This window comes from Triturus cristatus, chromosome 11 (assembly GCF_964204655.1).
Source record: "Triturus cristatus chromosome 11, aTriCri1.1, whole genome shotgun sequence".
Taxonomy (NCBI): domain Eukaryota; kingdom Metazoa; phylum Chordata; class Amphibia; order Caudata; family Salamandridae; genus Triturus; species Triturus cristatus.
In genome coordinates, this window is record NC_140594.1 from 501,313,353 (window position 1) to 501,335,946 (window position 22,594).

The following is a 22,594-nucleotide window of genomic DNA, read 5'->3' on the forward strand; positions in this document are numbered from 1 at the left end:
TGTGCAGCCTTCACGGCGAACTGAGTAAATGATAAATACGGAACAAGACTGCGAAAAGTAAGCTTCTCAAATTAAATCCAGCTAAAAACACCATTACGCTGTAACTTTACATAATACAGTAATGCTGCTTTTTTCTTTTTTGATTCACAGCAAACATCCTAAAGAGTAATAAAAAATGGCTCAAACCAACCACGAAACTTTGCATTAAACCAAGTCCAGGTACCTCATTTTTTTCGAAGAAAACAGTGTTTAAACTTTACAGAGAACGGAGTAAAAACACTGATGATATTTATATATTTCTTTTTTACAGATTACAACGTGTTATTGCCCTGAGGATAATTCCATGATAAATAAGGGAATTTGAAACGCGTCAGCACCTTACCATACAAATCCCATGATGGATATTGACTAGTTGTAGCCTAAAAGTCATTAAAGGGGGGGCGTGGCCTGGCGTCTGCCAAGATGGCCGTGTAGCAGGAGAGCTCTGCCGGGGCCGGGACGACAGCCTGAAATATCCTGTACTTATTCAAGAGTTGCAGCACTAAATTTGTCTGTACATTCGCAGGAAGCCTCCTGCTTTTATATGCGCTATCCCCAAGGAGCTGGGCCCTGGGAACGCCGAGATACACAATGACGAAGCCGGGAGAGCGGACATGCGCAGCATCCTCCGGGGCATGTGTGTGGTCTCCGGGCAGCACGTAGCGGCGATATCCAGGAGGTGGTAGTGCCGCCGCGCATATCCTGTGGGCACCAGAGCTAGGACCCTACTACTCTGATGCCGAGCTGCCATACCCGCCCGGTACAGATTTGGGAGCCAGTTGGTGTCGGGTGGGTGCGGACCGGCTGAGGGGGCGGCCAGGGAGTGATCGGTGATTGGGGTGGATTGGCCTCTGATATGAGCGGCGGACCCCCGGCGATGAGGAAAGGTGAGTGAGGGGTGGCCCTGTTGCTGTGGAGGTGTGGGGGGCCCACTCGCCACAGTGTAATCGCCTGTGTGTGTGGCCTGGGTGACGTTGCTGAACTTTGGCAGTGAGCGGCCGCACCCGCTCGAGGGCCTGGTATTCGCTGGGGTCCTGGATGGCCGTATATATCGTGGCGAGTATTGGCATTGGTGTTAGGCAGTCGGCCGGCCCCTCCTGATTGCTGTGGAACAAGGGTGGGGCGTGGGAGCCTCTCCCCGCCTGGATATTATTGACCCGGGCAGCGTGGGTATGACTGCCTGCATCTCTCAGTTGAGCACCACAGCTCTAGGCATTGAAAGTAGCTGGGATATTTTTTTCTAATAGACTTGGCTAAGTTCTCTGGGTCCCTGGTAGAGGGAGTGCGACCCCATACAGTGGACTGGGCCTACAGGATTGCAGAGCACGTCAGCAGCCTCCCCAACTGCGTCTGGCCACGGGGACTTGCTGTATAGGTGTGCCCCAGTATTGGACCATGGCCTTAACCTCTGGCTGGGGATTGCTTTGATCAACAGGGTGTTGGCCCCCTTCGAGAGACTGTGCACTGATGTGTCGTTTGGGGCCCACTGGCATAACGAAAATTGAGGGGTCCTCCCTGCAAGGAATGTGAAGGGGCCCCCTCCGAGCTCAATGAAGAGCTCTCCGGCAAGAGTGCGGTGCTGAGGTCCCTGGAGCTTGGGGCCCCCCGCTCCGAATGGGCTGCGGGGGCCTGTGTTACGCCCCTGTTGGGGCCCCTATATCCAGTGGAACCAGCTTGTCTGCTGTAAGGTCCTGTGGCTGAGCGGGATCCATTTGAGCGCTGGCCCATGGGACATACCCGTATTCTCGCCCTAGGTGCTCGCTTCTAGTTTAATAGCATTGATACTCCTGTGGGGCGCGTGGAGACTGCGACGACTCTTCTTCCAACCAGAGTATACGGGGCGGCCTACATGTGCGGCCAACGTCATTTGAAAGTGGCGGTGAGAGCCGGGCCGGGTTGGAGGCCTAGTGAGTACTGATTCTGCTGGTTCTGGGACTGCTACACAATGAAGCTGAAAGGGGCCCAATGGTCCAATCGAATAAGTTGGACAAGTATGCTGTCCCGAGGCAGCCACCCTTGGATGAGGCTGCTACGGGCGGTCCGGACGATGCTGCGGAACCATCTCTTAGCTCAATTATGGCTGCCATTCAAGTGCTGGGAACGACGCTAGAAATTAAATTTGACAAAGTCTCAATCGAAATGAATCTTCTCAGGGCCAATATGAGCAAAACTTCGGAGCGAGTCACAGTCACTGAGACGAATATTTCAGAGCTTCAATCTTCTACGCGTAAACTTGAGGAGAGAGTCCAACAGTTGGTTCATCAACACTGTCAGGTGGCTCTGAAGTTGGAGGATCAGGAAGGGCGGACCTGCCGGAACAACATCCATGTGATGGGGATCACGGAGGCCGTGGCATTGACCTTTTTCTTGAAGACTTAATATTGACCCTCTTAAAGCCCAAATGACTCTCCACCTTCTTCACAGTAGAAAGGGCTCACAGGGCCCCGGTGCCTCCTCCGAAGCCAGGGGTTCCCCCTAGAACAATCATTGCCAGGATCCTCAACTATAGGGATCGGGATGCCATCCTACAGGTGGCTCGACAACAGGGGGACCTCCCGTACGAAAACACAATGGTGCGGTTCTTCCCGGACTTTACTTTAAAAGTGCAACAGGAGCGACGTACCTTCGACAGAGTGAAGCGGGCCCTAACAGATAGGGGCATCAAGTATATGATGTTCTTTCCGGCTAAATTTAAGGTTATCGCTAATGGGAGGTCCTGGTTCTTTATGACTCCAACCGATGTGCAGGCTTGGCTGGATGAGGTGCGACCACAGAAAGACAGTCCACGAGTGGTGGACTGCTGGAGAGATACCCGGGAGCGCTCCTCCGGTTCTTCGTGTGTGCAAGAAGGATTGGACGTTCGGGATCAATGCTCCAGGCGCTCCAGATCAATGAGCCCAGTGTTTTCAGAGACTCACAGAAAATGATCCTGCTGCTAGAGAGGCCTGACTCTGGAACTCATTGCTGTTACACATAATGTATATTGCTGGGGATGGTAACTAGGTGTTCGCACTCTTCAAGGGGAGTGATTTTGTAGACCTTCTACTACACTGCAACACTTTCTCCTGGACTTGGGCTGGCATGGGGCCTCGCGGAGCCGTGTGTAGGCAACTCTCGGCAGCCTTTTTTTTTTTAGTTGACTGTTTTTTGGGCGACAGGGGCTCTGCTAGTTGGGGATGTGGGTAGTTTCAAGCATACGCAGCAGGGTAGCAGAAAGGGGGACAGGGCTGCAGGGGTGGGGGATATTTTTAGGGGTTATTTTCATTACATGTTTTGTTATTTGCCTAGCTACTGCTTCAGATGTAATGCTGCAACATTTATGTCAGATGACAATTTGCTGCGGGCGGGTGGTGCTGCGTGTGGGGGCATCCTGAATTGCTGGGTGGAGGGGGAGTTAGTACTGTCTGACTCTATGGCTGCATGACCCAGTAAGAAACTGACTATTCTTTCCTGGAATGTTAATGGTCTGGGGGACAAAATTAAAAGTACCATGGACCTTCAGTACTTGCACAGGCACTCCCCAGATATAGTCCTAATTCAGGAGACGCATCTCCGAGGCAATAGGTACTTGGCCCTGAATAGATATGGATATACACTACAGGCCCATGCTGGTTTTACGTCCGGGTCCAGGGGAGCGGCTGTACTCATCAAAAATGTGATCCCTCTAGTGATACAGCATACATGGTGTGACCCACTGGGGCAATATGCGGCCATATCAGGCATTTGTGAGGGTCAGGCGGTTAATATAAATTCAGTGTATATTTCCCCAAGATTGCACGACATAACTTTACCTGCCCTTAGCCAGCTTATGTTAGATTTCCCACCCGGACTGCTTATCATGGGGGGGACATGAATGACACTATGATGCCAGAACTAGATAGGGAGATTCTTCCCCCGGGAGTAAAGGAACCCCGTCTGTTGCTCTCTTTTGCTCGCGCTCTGGGTCTGGTGGAATTATGGAGATGCCACAACCCCGGCACTTAACAATATAATCATATGTCTGCGGCACTTAGCAGCGGAGCACGGCTGGACTATATTTTCACACACACTACTGCAGCAGGGCTTTTTCGGAATGGGCGTCATAGGGCGAGGGGTATCTCTGACCATTCTCCAGTGGAGGTACAATTACGGGGTCCAGTCAGTGATTGGTCTCTTCCCCCCCAGATTAGATCCCTTTATGTTCCGAGACCAGGAATTCCGGGAGCGTTTCGAGGAACGCATTGAATTATACCTTACCGAAAATGTTGGCTCCATTAGTTCCGCCGGTATTCTTTGGGAGGCCTATAAGGCGGTGGCAAGGGACTTTGTGCAGGTGGAACGCGGTGCGCAACGCAAAGAGAAACGGCACCAATTCGAAGATCTCAAACAAGACATACACTATAACCGAAGCCACGGGGAAGGTTAGTGTACTCAAGCATTCCCTCAAACTTAAATAATGATTCCCTACTTGACCTTGCCGAAAACACGTCTCGGGCTTCCGCGATTGCTACACAACGTAGTGTATATGATCTGGGGGATAAAGCCAACAAACTAATCGCTTGGTTGGAATGCAGGGACAGAAATCGCAACTGGGTGTCCGAGATTCTGTCTGAAGCTGGGATGCAGGGAGGCACTGGGGTGGCCCTGATGGAAATTTTTGACAAATATTTTGAAAACGTTTACCAATACCAATCCCTGAAGGGGGAATCAGAATGCAACGAATTTCTGCGAGACATCTCTCTGCCAACCTTAAGTTCTGAGGATAGGGAGGCGCTTGAATCTGATTTCCACTTGGAGGAGGTAGAGAGTACCATGTGAGATTTGCAATCTGGGAAGGCAGCGGGCCCGAATGGGCTCCCCAATGAAATGTTTAAATGTGTGGCGGGCAAGTTGGCTCCATACATGTTAGAAATGTTTAAGGAGGCTTCTGAGAGAGGACTTAAAGGCAGCCGGAGATTCCAGCCGACCTCCTCTCTCTAGATGCGAGGATGGCGTTTGATAGTATCGAATGGCCATACCTTTTTGCTGTGTTGGGGAAGATGGGCATTGGCCCACAACTGCAATAGTGGGTCCAATTGCTATATACCGCCCCGATGGCCAGGGTCCGGGTTAACGTGCTATTTCCAGAGCTTTTGCGTTGCATAGGGGGACAAGACAGGGATGTCCTCTGTCCTCGATGCTCTTTGCGCTGACACTTGAGCCTTTACAAAATAATGGGGTGATCCATACAAGTCCATGGACCTGAGTAATGCTCGGTTTAGAAAACAATGTTCCTAGACTAATTTCTTTAGGAAGGTGTTCATTAGGTCAAAATCTATGAACATGGTACTCCTTTCGGTCTCTATTTAATTTAGTCTCTAATTAAGTCCTTTTGCACCATTAGGTTGTTCCCCCATCCCCATCCTGAGGAAGACCCGCCTGCAGAGGATACAAACCACCCTCTATGCGCCAGGGTTGAAACGTCGACACTCTCACCTAGTGGGCCTGTACCCTACTTCACCCCATCCCTACCTCTTTACAGAAGATTATACTCTGTACAACATCAAGAACCAGAAAAGTACTTTTAAATCCATGAGAGACTGGCCCCATTGTAAAACTGGTGCTACTGTAAACCACGACCAGTTTACTAAGGATATTACCATGTGTAATTGATTTTTTTAACTACTCTCTGATTTCTCTCATCTGTTCTATTCTCACGAGCACAATCCTTTTTCCACACTCCCCCTGGAGCAACCCTCTTTTCTGTTTTGAAACGTTCTCTACAGTGATCTATTATAATAACTGTGAGATTAAACAGTCACTATTGAAGCTATTTATGGTACTTGTGTGTCTCCTTGAGGATATATTCAATTGAATTGAGAAACTCCTGAGGTACACTTATGATGTGACTTGAGTTCTATGTGTACCTTGTTCATAGATTTTGACTCAATGAACACCTTCCTAAGGAAATTAGTCTAGGACCATTGTTTTCTATACTGAGCATTACCCATGTCCATGGACTAGTATGGGTCACCCCAATATTTAGTAATGGTTCTCTTGAGCAGGTGCTTCCTGTGAGGGTGTATATAATTTGTGCACTAATTGTTATATGTTGTTTTACCTATTGTAATTCACCGCTGCAATAATGCAGGTAAGTATACGTTGCTCTACTGGGCTACAGAATTGTACACTTATATATATACAATTTAAGTTTTTAACCCATATCCTCAAACCCTTACAGACCGCCACCTGAGGGGCTGTAACCCTGACTTCGCCTTGATACAGGTGAGTGAGTATGCACACAAATACTGTAACTACTTTCGGTCTCTAATAATTTAGTCTCTAATTAAGTCCTTTTGCACCATTAGGTTGTCCCCCCCCCCTATCCCCGTCCTGAGGAAGACCCGCCTGCAGAGGATACAAACCACCCTCTATGCGCCAGAGTCGAAACGTCGACACTCTCCCCTAGTGGGCCTGTACCCTACTTCACCCCACCCCTACTTCTTTACAGAAGATTATACTCTGTACAACATCAAGAACCAGAGAAGTACTTTTGAATCCTTGAGACTCAGGCCCCATTGTAAAACTGGTGCTACTGTAAACCACGATAAGTTTACTAAGGACATTACTATTGTAATTGATTGTTTTAACTACTCTCTGATTTCCCTCATCTGTTCTATTCTCACGAGCACAATCCTTTTTCCACACTCCCCCTGGAGCAACCCTCTTTTCTGTTTTGAAACATTCTCTACAGTGATCTGTTATAATAACTGTGAGATTAAACAGTCACTATTGAAGCTATTTATGGTGCTTGTGTTTCTCCTTGTGGATATACTCAATTGAATTGAGAAACTACTGAGGTACACTTATGATGTGACTTGAGTTCTATCTGCACCATGTTCATAGATTTTGACATAATGAACACCTTCCTAAGGAAATTAGTCTAGGACCATTGTGTTCTATAACGAGCATTACCCAGGTCCATGGAATAGTATGGGTCTCCCCATTATTTTGTAATGGTTCTCTTGAGCAGGTACTTCCTGCAAGGGTGTATATAATTTGTGTACTAATTGTTATATGTTGTTTTACGTTTATGGTATTTATTGATTGCATTTACACTTGTTTGTCACATACACCACCTCAGAACCAACACTGGGTTTTGGGCTGATAAAGAAACTTCGTCCTATAGTTAGGAGTATATTGTTCTACTCTTACAAGCACAGGGCGGGGGAACCTTCCTGGGCGTATCATCCACTAGCATAGACGTGTCCCTTAATGAAAAGATCAATAAATTGGAGAGACTGGAAAAGAAGTTAATCAGGACAATACTACACGGCCATGCACTTGCGAAGTACCTACAGGCCAATGTCATTCCCGTGGGCCTGCAAGTGAGGAATGAGCCCGTGATTTTCGTACACAATCCACAATTTAAGGAGAAATTCATCTTTGTTTCTAACAATTGCTCCCGGCACTGGATGGTGCTGGGGATTGATACTGCGCTTGAGGAAGTTCAGCATTTAATGAAAGAAATAGCTGATTTAAAAAGGGAAATTCTTGACGACAAAGCTCTTAGTAATGCTAAGGAAGCCCTGGAAAGCCTAAAGACAACGATCAGGGTTTTTGATACGTACACGCAGAACAACAAACTTGAGAAATTAGAGAAGGACATAAAGTTCTATGATAAAAAGGCTACCTACTCCCATTTGCAAGATGGTTACTACGCACAAGAAACACAGGGTAGGATCTCCCCAAGGGGTAGTGGAGGGTATAGGAGATAAACCACCTTCTCAGACTCCTCTGCAGCCAGAGGATCTGACACTGAGCAAGAGAGACCGGGAACTAGTACCTCGGGACACAGTTACCAAGAACATCAGCCTTTTTTAGTAGAGGGACCATGGGTAAAACACAGGGGGAGAGGTCAACCCTGGGGACGGTACCCAGGGGATTGAGGGAACCTGCATGGAACAGAGTCAGGGGCTGAGTGAAGAAACAGGTACACTTCAGGCAGGAGACACATGGAGAAATCCAAACCAGACGACAACACTATAGATGGTAACTCCCCCACCAACCATCCTTGCCATCCCTCTCATCACTCTCCAACTATGTCCTAAAACCAGATGAGAGAACGATACTTGAGAAAGGCCTGTCTTTTGTACCCACTACCCTAGCCAACACTTTCAACCTCAAAATTGAACTACAGCAGTGTTTTGGAAAAATACGCCTTAAACACTACGTTAACAAAATTGCCTACAACCCCACTTACACAAGCACAGGACTACAACCACCTTCCACCTTTACCCCGCCTCCCCATCTCATGTCACATAACAACTTGGCATATGAACAGGTGGTCATGAGACATCAACACAAGCCTTTCACAAAAACAATACATTAAATACAATGTATCTAAACAAGAGCGCCTAGCATTAGAATCACTAAAGAAGAACCAGGAAACAGCGATAAAGCCTGCAGACGGGGGGGGGGGGCATCGTCATTCGGGATGTAGAGGACTACATGAAAGAGATCATCACACAATTGGGTGTAGAGGGCAACTATACCAAATTGAGGTCGGACCCCACAAAAGAAATCTCAGATAACATCAGACAGATTTACGGACGAGGGTTCTTATCTAAACATGAATTTGACTACTTGAACAATCAGCAAACTAGAATGCCTACCATATATACCCTCCCAAATGTACATAAACGTCTCACTGACCCGCCAGGGAGACCCATCATCTCTGGATGTGGGTCTGCTCTAGAACCACTCTGCAAATACATTGATGTCTTCTTCAAACCCATTGCAGAAAACACCACGGCATATTTAAGAGACACGATGCGGAAAATCAAATTGGTTGACAACCGCCTTTTCAATAGAGAGGACCAAATCTTAGTCACCATGGACATAGCGTCCTTATATACTAATATTCCCCAACAGGAGCCACTTGACACCATTAGAGTGGTTTTGGATAACCGCCCCAGACCGGTCCAGGTCCCTACAGACTTTATAATAAGACTTTTGGATATCGCCATGACAAAGAATTTCTTCAATTTCCATGGCAATTTCTTTGTACAAACGAAGGGTGTAGCGATGGGTGCCAGTTTTGCACCAAACCTGGCCATAATCTATATGGACCAGTATGAGAACACATACGTCCTTCATGAATGGAACCCCTACAAGGGTTGCATTGGCCTTTGGAGACGTTACATAGATGATGTCATGTTGATATGGAATGGTAGGGCACAGCAGCTCATTGAACTCCATACTTGGCTTAATAATCAATCACATGATATCCAGTTCACAGTGGAATTCAACAAAAAGGTGATTAACTTCCTGGACATTTCCATCAGGGAGGATGAAGGGAAATGACACACTACCTTATACAGGAACAGCAGTGAGAGAAACACACTCCTAGGGTACTCAAGTCATCATCCACGCAACCTCAGGGACAATTTACCTTTTGGCCAGTTCCTGAGGTTGTGTAGAAACTGTACCCGTAAGGACGATTACTTTGAGGAATCAGACAACCTCATAACACGCCTCTTAGAGAGGGGATACCCAAGGAGCCTCCTAAGAAAGGCGAGGGAACGGGCATGGTTTTGCCCTAGTAAATTCCTTCTTGAACCTAAACCTAAAAATACAGAAGAGCAGGAATGCCTCATGTGTGCGACTACATTCTGCACCAAAAGCAACGAAATAAAGAAAATTGTCAACAAGCACTGGCACTTAGTGGCCGATGAGATAGGGATCACTGAACCTCCCTTGCATGCCTTCAGGAAAGGTAAAAACGTGAGGGATTATGTGGTGAAATCATTATTACCCACCAAAACCAGGGAGAATCAAAGAACCCGCTGGGACATTCCACCCGTCAAAGCCCATTATAAGTGCGGACAGTGCAAGGCCTGTGCTATAACCAAAGAAATTCATCAGTGTATGTATAACAACCACACCCATACCATGCAGAGCCACACCAATTGTAACTCCATGGGAGTTATTTACGCCATAGCCTGCCCATGTGACTTTTTATACATGGGCAAAACTATACAAAAAGTAAAGGCTCGAATACTGCAACACTGTAGCCGAATACGCTGCAGAGTACAGGGTGCCCCCCTTGTATAACATTTCACATCCTTTGGACACTCGGCTGAGAGTCTTCAGTGGTGGGTGATTGAACAGGCCAAATCCAAACCTAGGGGGGGCAATTTTGCCAGCACACTCGGTATCCGTGAGTGCAAATGGATACACACTTTTGACACAGTATCTAGGGGTCTGAATGAATACGAGGAAATCGCCAGACAGGTGGCCACCTTAAATAATGGCTAAATCCCCGTACCTCTCTAAATAGGATTCCCTAGCCACTGTACATTTTCTCACCGCGTCATGTACATAATTTCTATGAAACCAGGTTTTTATTATTCTCACCCATGTATGATACACTGTAATTAATTATTAGGATTGTTTTCCCCCTACACATCACCTTGGTATGTTTTGTATAATATAATTACGTGATTATACGCTTCAATATTGTCATTTGTGTCGGTATCATTCATGTCATCTTTTTGTTTTGTTTAAATTGATTAATGTACGTTTGTTTTTGCAAATTGCACTTTAATTTTGTGATTTTCAATTGTGTTGGTATCATTTATCTCATATGTACGTTTTGTTTAAATTGGTAAAATGTACATTTATAATTTTTGTAAATTGCAATTCATGGTAGTAGCTGGTTGTCTCTCTACCTGACCATGTAGCAACTTTCAGTAAATCACATATGTTGTTCCAGCCTGCCTTGGTTAAAACCTTCATTGCCTGACATTTCTATTTCTTTACCCTTGAAAATTGCATTGATGTCCTTATCATTACTGTCAATGTTTAATGTTTCCTGCCTTAAGTTGGCTAAATGTTTGTGGATTTTCCATTACATTCTGTCTGTTTTATATTTTGTAATTCATGAAAGAAGCAGTCTGTTTTTCGAACTGATAATACAGCAGCAGGCCTTGACACAATTTTACATATACAATTAGACATTCTGACTGAATTATTTCATTTTGCTAGAAACAGTCTGTCTTCTTTAGACAGCTATGTAAATCACTGGCAGGCTTCCAGCTACGTGGCACAGTGAGGCTGCAAGTCAGCAACGTGCACGCTCTCCCGAGTAGCTTTTTTTCTCTATCTTTAGCTTGCTGACTCACTCGGAGCCCTTGACTTGAGGAGTACAACGCTGATCACCGGGACTGCGCCACTAACGCTTACAAAGGTAATCTCAGGTCTCCAATGCTGGTTTTTCATTACTGCTCATACCCATTAAATGGGAATTAATTAGACTTTCCTTATTTATTTTAGATGCCTTAATCCACCAGTGTTAGGATTCAATCGACATTGCTGTCCCAAATACTGCACATTAAATTTTCTATACCTATTTTAATTCACCGCTGCAATAATGCGGGTAAGTAGACGGTGGTCTCCTGGGCTACAGAATTGTGCACTTATATATATGTACAATTTAAGTTTTTAACCCGTATCCTCAAACCCTTACAGACCGCCACCAGAGGGGCTGTAACCCTGACTTCACCTTGATACAGGTCAGTGAGTAGGCACATAAATTCTGTAACTACTTTCGGTCTCTAATTCAAATAGTCTCTAATTAAGTCCTTTTGCACCATTAGTTTGCTCCCCCCCCTATCCCCGTCCTGAGGAAGACCCGCCTGCAGAGGATACAAACCACCCTCTATGCACCAGGGCCGAAACGTCAACACTTTCCCCTTATAGGCATTGACCTGCTTGAAGATGTCTGGAGATGTGGTGCTATGATACCTTTGCTACCTTTCATAGTTTGCGAGAGGGCTTCTAGATTATTGCCAGCTGCGCTCTGCACTACATTGCCACATAAAAGAAGGGACAGTGCTCCCAGAATAAACCCCATTGGAGGACAGGCTGCTCTTGGACCCCATGATTCAAAAGGAGGTGTCATTAACGTACAAAAAGCTGGTGAACAACACCCCAGATGGTTTGGGCTCCTTGCGGGAGGCCTGGGAAACTGATGTGGGCCTGCTAGAGGACGATGACTAGGCAGAGGCCCTCTAATGCCCTAGGGAAATTGCTGTCAGAGCGCGATTTAGATTGCTCCAACTCCGTATCCACTACAGGTCATATGCCTCAAGAATGGTGCAGGTGCATATTAAGGGAGGGAAAAAAGTAATTAAAGGGATATTGAACATTGATTTTATTCCCTTGGACTTAAAAGCTTAATCCACATGGTGAGCAACTCTCTAAAGAAAAAGAATTTGTGGTATAGAGAGTATTGCAAGGTCACCTTTTGTTGACGAAATTAAATACTTGTGTAATATTCATGATTAATGTGATTCAAGCGCTGTTTGATTTCAAATAATTAGTTAAAAATTGTTGCTTACTTGTGTAATATTAACAAATTTGGTGATTTCAGCACTGATTGATTTTTTTGCTCATTATATTGTTTGTTGTTAATAATTCTTTTTGAATTGAATAGTGTATCATTGAGTTGCAGGCTTGTATACAACATGTTAAAATGAATTTATAAACTGCCTAAAGAAGGGTAAAGAAATAACGGGGACCAAGTAAAGTAAAGACATTGGCCCGTAGTCCGCTTAAATAAAATAGCAGCAAGATAAAAAAGGTGGTCAGATGGTTTCTTTTTTGTAAATGTTTTAGAAATATAGCATTTTTCTGCTCTTAGCCCTATGTAGCTGCAGCCTGCCTCCAATATACATCTGGGGTGGATGACAGCTGGACTTTGTGCATTCCCTCTAGACACACACACACCAGGTGTGACTTGATGGGGGGTCTTCCTGGGAGGATGGGAGGGAGGAGGTGGAAACAGCCTCACACTTACACCTGAATTGGCTGTGTACTCCTCCACACAAAAGACTGCCTTTCCCCTCTGTAGGTAGTCTGGAGCCAGGACAGGATGGGAGGACCTCTGTGCACTTCAAAGCCCTTCTTTAAAGTCCCGCCCCACTTCAAAGGCACCACTGGGTGTAAGACCTAGACTACTGACCCTACCACTTCAATACACTTCTGGACCTGTGGATACTCTGTCAGGAAAAAGGAATGCTGTGCTGCTGAATAAATGCCAGTCTGAAAGAAGTGTTTTCTTGCTTTGCAGTCCTGCTGCCTGCTGCTCCCCTTGCCTGGGTGAGAAGGACTGAACCCACATCACTTGAACCCATATCCAAATTGACTCTAAGGGCTTGCTGGCTTGCCTCCCATTCTGAGGTCTCAGGGACATCAAGTGCTTCCAACCACCATGCAACAGCACCTGAACTCTGTCATCTGAAAGTCTTGCCCTTCCAAGTTATGCCAACCCAGTCCTAGATGCTTGGAAATGGGTTTTAAAGCGATGCTCCAGCAGAAATCCACGCATCGATGCCTTTGTGCTTTTTGGTACCGGTGCAGCTCCATTGACACCGATGCATCACCACTAATACAAGGATCGAGTGCATCGCATCAGTGACTATGCAGCGCATCACTTCCATTTCCGATTCATCTGCAACGTTGCGTGGCTCGGAGCCGACTCATTATCTCCATCTTGAGGATTTACAACGACTCATTGTCTCCTTTGCTCCTCACATCTTGCCTTGCTTGTCATCCATGCAAATAGGGTGCTTTACAACTGACCAAGGCTGGTCCCTGCATCCAACCAATGTACCGTCCTGGTTGGCCTATACTTTTGAATTTGACCCTGTCTAGTGCAACCAGATAACTAGGTCTTGGCGGAGTTCAAGGAGTTCAGCTCCGTGAAACTCATCGAAGTGGCGCAAAACTCTGCCGCACTCTGCGGAGTTCCGCAAGTGGCAGAGTTTAGCAAGTAGTACTGCTCGCACTATTTTTAGCACCGGGAGTCTCCCGCACTGTAAAATCAGTGTGAACAGCACTATGCGCAGCGCAAGACAGCGCAGCTTCGGTCTGCTGTTCGAGTAAATGTTCTAATCGAGCAGCAGCATACTCAACGTTAATGGCAAATTTCTCAATAGAAGTGGTCACGACCTAATTTGAGAGGTTGCAACCTGCCGCAACCACCCGCATTGAGAAATCTCACCAGTAAGAGTTCTAGTGCATGGTTTTCTCGTAAGCACTCGCAAACTTACAGTTCGTGAGTTGTTTGACAGAAAAAACTCCACTCCGCATCACTTTGTGGAGTTTTGCGGAACTTCCCGATCCCCGCGGAGCACGAAAAACTCAGCAAAATCCGCCAGTGGAGCAGAATTCTTTGCCGACCCCTATAGATAACTCAGTTGGTTCTTTATGCTTCCAAGCACTACATTTCAGTTTATTCTTTAAAAATGTATAGCTCATTGTTTTGTTATGTTAATTAAAATAACTCGATCTTTCTAACCAGGTGTGGTATCTTTTTGCGTGGTGTTTTCACTGTTTTACTTTTTGAAGTGTTGCACAAATACTTTACATATTGCCTCTTAAGTTAAGCACGACTGCTCTGTGCCAAGCTACCAGAGGGTGAGCACAGGTTCAATTAGAGTGTGTATCTGACTCACCCTGACTAGGATGGTGGTTCCTGCTTGGACAGGGTGCATAACTTTGCCAACCAGAAACCCAATTTCTAGCAAGCAGCATTTGATTTGTTGGCCGAACAAGTCTATTGATTAAACTTGCAACCATACAAGGCAAGGATTCATTTGAAAATTGCTTGCATGACCCATAAAGACATCCACTTCAACACTCCGAGATACTTTACACAACAACTTGAGCTATCTGGTGGTAGTAGAGCATCTAAAGGCGCTAGTTCCCTTCTGCTGAAACCACCAAAATTCTATAAAAAGAAAACATATAACCAAGCCTTCTCAGGTATTGCACCAAGAGTCTGGAACACCCTACCCCCGGAAATAAGACTGAACCCCTTAACTGCTTCATTCAAGAAAGAAATTAAAGGGATACTGACAGTGCTGGCTCGCCGATCACCAACTCGGCAATGCAGCGTGCGCAAGGTAAATAGTTTTATTTATTTGTTACTTACCTTACTCCTGTCTATCGTATGTCAGACTCCACTACCCTCCCACCCTGCCCCTCTCCTGCCCCGACACACCACCCCGCAGCACTCCCTCGGCAAGCCGCCACTGGATACTGATGAACAAAGTTCTGCTGTAGAAAACAGGAACTATTTGCCAGGACACAATTTGGCCCTAAGTCTGCACACATGCTTATATTTCACATGCCATGTTCCTATTTCTGGGTTTGTGTCCGTCGTGGACCTTGAGATGTTTTCTCTGGGGGATTCTCCCATTTCATGTTCTATCCTGATATTGATGTTGTTTTTCTACATGTCGCTTTTATCATTGTAAAGCACTCTGATACCCAAAGGGTCATGTTTGCATCATATAAAACTTTATAAATAAAATAAATAAATAAATACTGAGGTAAAATAGCTATTGCAGTGATGAATTGGATACGAAGCAGAAGCGATTGAAAGAACAGTTCATGTTGGAACAGATGAAGACGGCATAAAGAGGAGGTCAGAATAAGTTGTACATGGAAAATGTACGTGGAATGCAAGGAGCTCCTTACCAACAGGGAGGACCATTGATTCAAGGTGGAAATGGTGATACACAGGGTAGAGATTGTGGTGTTTTGATTGATCCGAGTATTGGAATTGATATTGCAACATGGAAGAGATCCAAACCCAGTCATTATTGTAAAAAGTTGGGGCATTGGAAGTAAGCATGCCATATGAAACCCAATAGGGGAATGAACAAAAATCAGTATCAGAATATGTGGTTTATGCTGACTCATGGTAACACAGCTCAGTTACAAAATATGTCTATGCCAAGAATGTAAAATCTCTAATATGTCACAAGTTCCAGTAATGCACATTTCTCATGCCCCTATGCCTCGGCAGAACATAAATGGTCCTAGGTTTAATAATAACCAGGGGCCCGATTACGATAACGGTGAGACCACCACCAACAGCCTGTCAGTGGTGGTCTCACCGCCATCGTTTGCATGTTTTCCACTCGCCATATTATAATGGCGGGCGAGAGGATGGCGGGTGGAAAGCCAGACCGCCAAGCATACGACGGGTTACTTGAGCCAGCCGGTGCAGTGGAGGACATTGCATTCCTTACAATGGTAGGGGTGCCTACCAGGCACCACCGTAGGGATTACGATGTCCCTTTCAACCTGCCTGTTCATGGTGGTTAACCTGCCATGAAAAGGCAGGTGGAAAGGGACATTGGGGGCCCCTAGCAAGCCCCCCTTTCCCACTGGCCCTTGATTTTGGGTGCACCTATGGTGCTCCCTACATATCTCTGCCACGTAGTGCAGGGATATGTAAAGGGTTAATTCTTTGCATTGCAGCGGGTGCTGCAGCCAGCAGCACCCACCACGATGCAAAGAATACACAGTGCGACCGCCTTGCAGGCGGTCGCATCATAATCCCTCTGACAGTACCACAAATCGGTTGGTCCAATTTATGATAGGGTGGCAGGCGGACGTAAGGCCGCCCGCCATCCTAATCGGGCCCCAGGTTCTGAAATTGAATTAGAATTCTTTCAAAAATCAAAACCTATTGCAACAGTTTCCCATGTTTGACACATTCTAGGGCCACGGCTCTGACCAATCACAATGACGGTGCCTGAGGGGGAAGGAAGATTGCATACTTCACACAGTGATAGAAATAGACCATAGTGGTTCATTCGTAGAAGTTGAGGTGAATGACCCCCCTGTGTCTTTTCTGATCAGCACAGGTGCTACCTGTTCCCAATGTTAGAATAGTGGAAGTTCCCAAACTGCCCTTTTCTGGAATAAAAATCCAAGCTGTAGGAGTTGCTAAGAAACAAATGACACACACTGTTATACAATACGTTCCAGTCCGAATAGGGTAATTTGAAGAAAGACAGCAGTTCGGAAAGCATGATTCCAGTCCAGTGAATCTCTTGGGACACGACTTGCTGTGTAAATTAAACTGCACCATCTATTGCATGACAATAGGTGTGGAATTTCAGACTCATGATGAAAATGACGATTTCAGGCTGGCCAGCCAAGGGACTGCTGTTGGACTGCACCCTGTGATGACCATAGAGGATTTACCACCGGATCTTAAGGACACAGTGAAGCATGAAGCCTGGGACTTTTCAGGAAAGGAGATAGGTCTCATAAAAGGAAAATAACCTGTCTGAGTAAGTGTCAAACCCAATGCTGAGTACCCTTGAACGCCTCAGTATAATCTAACGCCTGAAACAATAGCTGGGATTTCCTCAGCCAATATAGTCAATGATACAGCAAGATATTTTGGAAAAGATAATGGAAGTCCGTTTAACTCACCCATTATGGACCTGCAGAAACCGAGAGGTAAATACTGGATCGTGCAGGATCCGAGGAAGAATAATAATACTGTCATTCCTTGTTGTCCTGTGCTATCGAATCCAGCTGTGATAGTGCTTCAAATTCCATGTGAAGCTGAGTGACTCAATTTGGTCGAATTGTGTCAGGATTTCTCCATTATGGACAGTCAATACCTTTTCACCTTCTGGTTTCAGAACCGTGTTTTATCATGGTGCTGAGCCACCCAAAAGTATACAGAGAGCTCTTCAGTCTATAATCAGATTCTCAAGAAGAATCTTGAGTCCTTGGTAATGTCCTATAATTCTGCCTTGGTGCAGTATTTAGATGATCAATTGGTTGTGTCAGATATCCAGGAAGACTGTAAACAAGACACTATTGAGTTACTGAACCACTTGGCTCAGAATGGACACAAACTATCCCCAAGTAAGTTACAATATTGTAAAAAGGTAGTCTTGTACATAGGACACCATATTGAGAAAGGAGCGAGGCAGGTGTCACAAGAGAGAATATCTGTGATTCTAAAAATGAATACGCCAGCTACCCAAAGAGAAGTTTGAATATTTTTGAAAATGATGGGTTACTGAAGTGGCTACACAACCTTTTCCTAGTGACCAAGCCCATATAGAGCCTGATGCACAAGGATCTGCCTGACCAACTACCATAGGACAACAACTGTTTATCGGCATTCCTAGATTGGAGAGAAAGCCTCTGTTATGCCCCAGCACTGGGAATGCCTCATTACAATAAAGATGTTACACTTTTCTGCAGTGAGAAAGGGGACTGCACTATGTCAGTCCTTACACAAATGCATGGATGAAAACATGTGGCTTATTTTTCTGCTACTCCTGATCCTGTAGCCGCAGGACTGCACGGTTGACTTAAAGCTGTACAGGCAGTATGTGTCAGCATTGAAAGATGTGAAACGTATGTAATGGGACAACCTCTTACTGGGACGGTGCCCAATTCTGATGAGATTTTGTTGACCCGCACTCAGGCCTAGCATAAGACAAACTGCCGTTTGACTAAGAACAAATTATACTTGCCACAGAGAACATCACACTTAGGAGGTGTGCTTCGCTAAATCCTGCTACCTTGTTACCATTGCCCAAAAGTGAAAATGATGACGTGGAGGTAGAACATGACTGTCTAGATGTCACAGAACTATGCACCAAGCCAAGACCAGATATTCAAAATAAACGTCTGTCAGAGTCAGATTATTTGCTGTCTGTGGATGGCTCCTACCTGAGAGATGATGGGGGAACTATGAGAGTCACATATTTGATCTGTACTGTAGGAGGAGTAGGGGAAGGATTCTGGCTCTGGGGGCTTAGCCTCTGCACAAGTGACAGAAGTGGTCGCTCTTACCAGAGTCTGCTTTGTTTTAGAACAACTGAGAGTGACTATTTTTATTGATAGCCAGTATGGCTTCAGTGTGGTCCATGACTTTGGACAGTTGTGATCCCAAAGGGGTAAATTACATCATCAGGATCTCCCATCTGAAATGGAAAATATGTTATGAAACTGTTGCAAGCATTGAAATTGCCTAAAGAAGTTGCTGTTGTGAAGTGAGCGGCAATGACTATGTGACAATTGGCAATCAATATGTTGATAAGGTTGCATTGTATTGCACTCATGGGTCCCAAATATTTCATGGAAAGTATGTAAATTAATCTGAAAATGAGATCAACTTTAACTTTTTTGTTGACAGTTGCTGATACATGGGAAGAAGCTTAGAGACTGCAAGAGAAAGTACCAGACACAGAATAGCAGGTGTGGATCTGAGGATGTTGTGTCAAGATAGATGATGAAATTTTGGTAATAACTTATGGAAGTCCTATGTTTCCCAATAGCTTGCTGTCCCCGCTGGCTAGACATTTTCATGTTCCCACACATGTTAGGAGGGATGCCATAGTTAGGTTCTTTCAATAAAATTGCTTCAAGCCCCAATTCAGGTTGATGGCTGGGAGTTTGTGTCACAGGTGTGTGGTGTGCCACCAGATGAATGTTGAAGGGAGGTTTCAGTGATGATTAGTTGCATAGGGAGGTCAGGAGGTCCCTTCAACAGGGTGCAACTGAACTTTTTTGAGATGCCTGTGTGTAATGGGCTGAGATGTGTTCTTGTGGCTGTATGTATTTCCTCTCATTGGGTTGAAGTTTATCCAAAAAGGAGGAATGACAGTCTCACTGTAGGTAAGCTGTTATTGAGGGAACTGATCCCCTGGTTCGGTTCCCTTACTTCATTAAAGTCAAACCAAGGAACTTATTTTAACTATGTATGTTGAAAGTATTGTGTGCTGCATTGCAGGTGGAACAGAGACTGCACTGTAGTTTTCGGCATGATGCTTCTGTCATATTGGAGCAAGTCAATGGGACACTAAAATCCCAGTTAGCCAAAGTGTGTGCATCAACATCTTTGAAGTGGGTGGATGCTTTGCCTTTGGTGCAGATGAGTCTGCGCAGTATTCCTGATTGGAGAACAGGTGTTTCTCCCCAAGAGATCCTCATGGGCCTAGCAATGAAGTTGCCTGCAGTGCCTTCAAATACGCTTGTGAATATTACAGATGATATGATTCTTGACTACTGCAAAGGGCTGGCTGATGTGGTGCATTCTGTTTCTCAACAGGTGGGAGCTGCCACTGTTCTCCTGCAACAGCACAGTGCCATGACCTCAGTCCTGGTGACTGGGCCTTGATGTAGAAACACGTTCGGAAGACGTGCCTGGAACCTCACCTTTCGAGGTCATAGTAGTGACCAACACTGCAGTTAACTGTGGAGGTTTACCCAACTGGTAGCATGCCGGACACACACTGAGTGGAGTGCTCCCTTGATGATATATCAGTGCCTCTCCATTAAGAGCAAACTGCAAATGTAGAGTGCCAGATAGAACCAGATGGGGGTTCAAAGAACGGGTGGGAGAATCGAGGCTCGTTGACAGTCCAAGAACCTGCAGGAGGTCATCCTCTGCCTGATGAGTCGCATTGGAATCGAGAGCGATGAATGGCCTTGGTTAGTGGCACAGGTAGAGGTCAACTTTGATCCTGGCGAAGGGCCAAGTAGACTGACCATCCGAATTGGAAATGGAGATGAGTGACAAGAAAGGGAAGAGTGTGTGAGACCATGTTTGTCTATTGAACACATAGCACGTACTGTCACGGAAGAAACTGGAGTTAATGATTAAGTGGTAGTGAAGATGAATAACCCACAGTCAGGTGATCAAAAAGAGCATGGTTGCCTTGTCAAAGGTACTCAGCCCCTTAGTGGACCTATTTTGTAACCTATAACAGAGATAGTGTGTTATATGGTCTGGAGGATGACAGTGCAGTGCCAGTTGAACCTCTGTGAAAGCTGAATCTATTGTGGAATATTACTTTGAACTTATCCTATGTAGGTCTCGGCCGAAAATCCAGCTCCACTCGCAGAGGTGGAGGAATTTGGTAATTCACAGTTAAGTGTGTAACACAGAGTTCCTGCCAAATGTTGTCATTCGGCATGTGAAAGTATTATTCTCCTATTGGCACCATACGGTGTTGAATTGAACAACGCGTGGCTCCTGTAACACGAGTTTACGAGCGAGACTTCCCGGCTGCTAGCATGATTTCCATTCACCACATAGCCTTCCAGGGCCGTTTTGTGATGCTGGCAATCGTGTGCGGCTGCGGCTGCTTCTTGAGCCGAGTTTCTACTAAAAAAACAGCAAAATCAACTTGAAAATACCTGTTAAAGTTGATATTCTACTCGAAAGGTTTTTTTTGTGTTCGAAAAGCATTTTTATTATAATTTTCTCAACAGGAAGGAAGTGCACAGATACATCAACTTCTTCTTCCTGTCCAGAAAACCCCTCTCTTTGCTTTATCCATCTCCTAGTCATTGGATTTTGAGGTGAAAAGATCACTCTCTTTGTCCGCAATTCCTGCTGCATTTATACTATTGGATTTTATTAAGGACTTTGTTTTTGTGATCACAAGTAAGTAAAAAATCATTTGGACATGGGTGTTGTTTGGTAGAGGCATACATTATTATATATTTGTACTTTAAAAAAATGTAATTGTGATTGTAGTGGATGGCCTGGAGTTGCAGTAGAGCCCTAGTATTTTTTGCCTTTCATTTTTTAGCTTTTATTAGGGAAAAAGGTGGCACAGTTAAGAACATTTTCTCCATGTTTGTTAAATTTGAACAATATTATTTAGTTTACCATGTGGCCTAGTCTGCCACGGGCCATCCAGCCAGCACTAGTGATTGGGTATATGCACCAACTGTTTCTGTGGTATGTGCTGTTTTAAAACGTCAACCATTTAGCCCAGGGGAAACATTGGATTAAATTATGAACAATGTTTTTTTTTGTATTTCACTTTTTTTCTGCAAATTATTTTTCTATTTTGGTTGGGGACAATATATTTTGATGTCTCGGAAGGTTGTGCGTTGTTGTAAAATATTTATAGCTGGGTCAATCTTCGTTTTTGGCATTGCTGAATTAATGGTTGTATTTTCTTCTTTGTTTGCCATGCCTCCTTTGTCTGGCAAGTGTGTGTGTGTATGTGTGAGACTGTGTGTGTGTTTGCCTATAGGCCACCATTTTGTCTTTGCTCTCCATGCCATGTGGCCAGAGCTATTTTATGGAGTCATAGGCCTGCATGTGGCAGGCGGCCATTATTTGTAGTCAGCCAGTGTGCTTTACCTTAGGTCGTCATGTGTTTCATGTAGTCCATGCCTCCTTGCTTGTTGTTTGACTATGCAGCCGATGGCCATTTTGTATAGTCAGCCAGTGTACTTTTGCAATAGGCCTGGGTGTGTTCTTTGGTGTCCATGCCTCCTTGCTTGTTTTTTTAACCATGTGGCTGGCGGCTATTTTGTGTATCTAGCCAGAGTGCGTTTGCCAAGGGCCTGCAAGTGTTCTTTGTTGTCCATGCCTCCTTGATTGTTGTATGTGGCTGGTGCCATTTTGTGTAGTCAGCCAGTGTGTTTTTGCCATACACCTGTATGTGTTCTTTGCTGTCCATGCCCCCTTGCTTGTTGTTTGGTCATGTGGCTGGCGGTCATTTTTTGTAGCCAGCCAGTGTGCTCTTGCCATAGGCCTGCATGTCTTCTTTGTTGTCCATGCCTCCTTGCTTGTTGTTTGACCATGCGGCCGGCAGATATTTTCTGTCACCAGCCAGTGGGCTTTTGCTAGAGGCCTGCATGTGTTGTTTGTTGTCCATGCCTCCTTGCCTGTTGTTGTTTGACCATGTGACTGGTGGCTATTTTGTGTAGTTAGCCGGTGTGCTTTTGCCGCAGG

The 22,594-nt window shown here is 45.3% G+C and overlaps 2 long non-coding RNA genes across 2 annotated transcripts; both read left to right on the forward strand.

Annotated features, from left to right (window-relative positions):
- The first annotated feature begins 482 nt into the window (after positions 1-482).
- On the forward strand, positions 483-6,853 carry LOC146784485 (uncharacterized). The gene is made up of 3 exons (XR_014970871.1): positions 483-926; positions 6,239-6,282; positions 6,366-6,853. It is a non-coding gene; the product is annotated as an uncharacterized LOC146784485 (long non-coding RNA).
- Positions 6,854-11,347: 4,494 nt separating this feature from the next.
- LOC146784486 (uncharacterized) lies at positions 11,348-14,157 on the forward strand. Its single transcript, XR_014970907.1, has 3 exons — positions 11,348-11,437; positions 11,530-11,573; positions 13,133-14,157. It is a non-coding gene; the product is annotated as an uncharacterized LOC146784486 (long non-coding RNA).
- Positions 14,158-22,594: the final 8,437 nt, after the last annotated feature.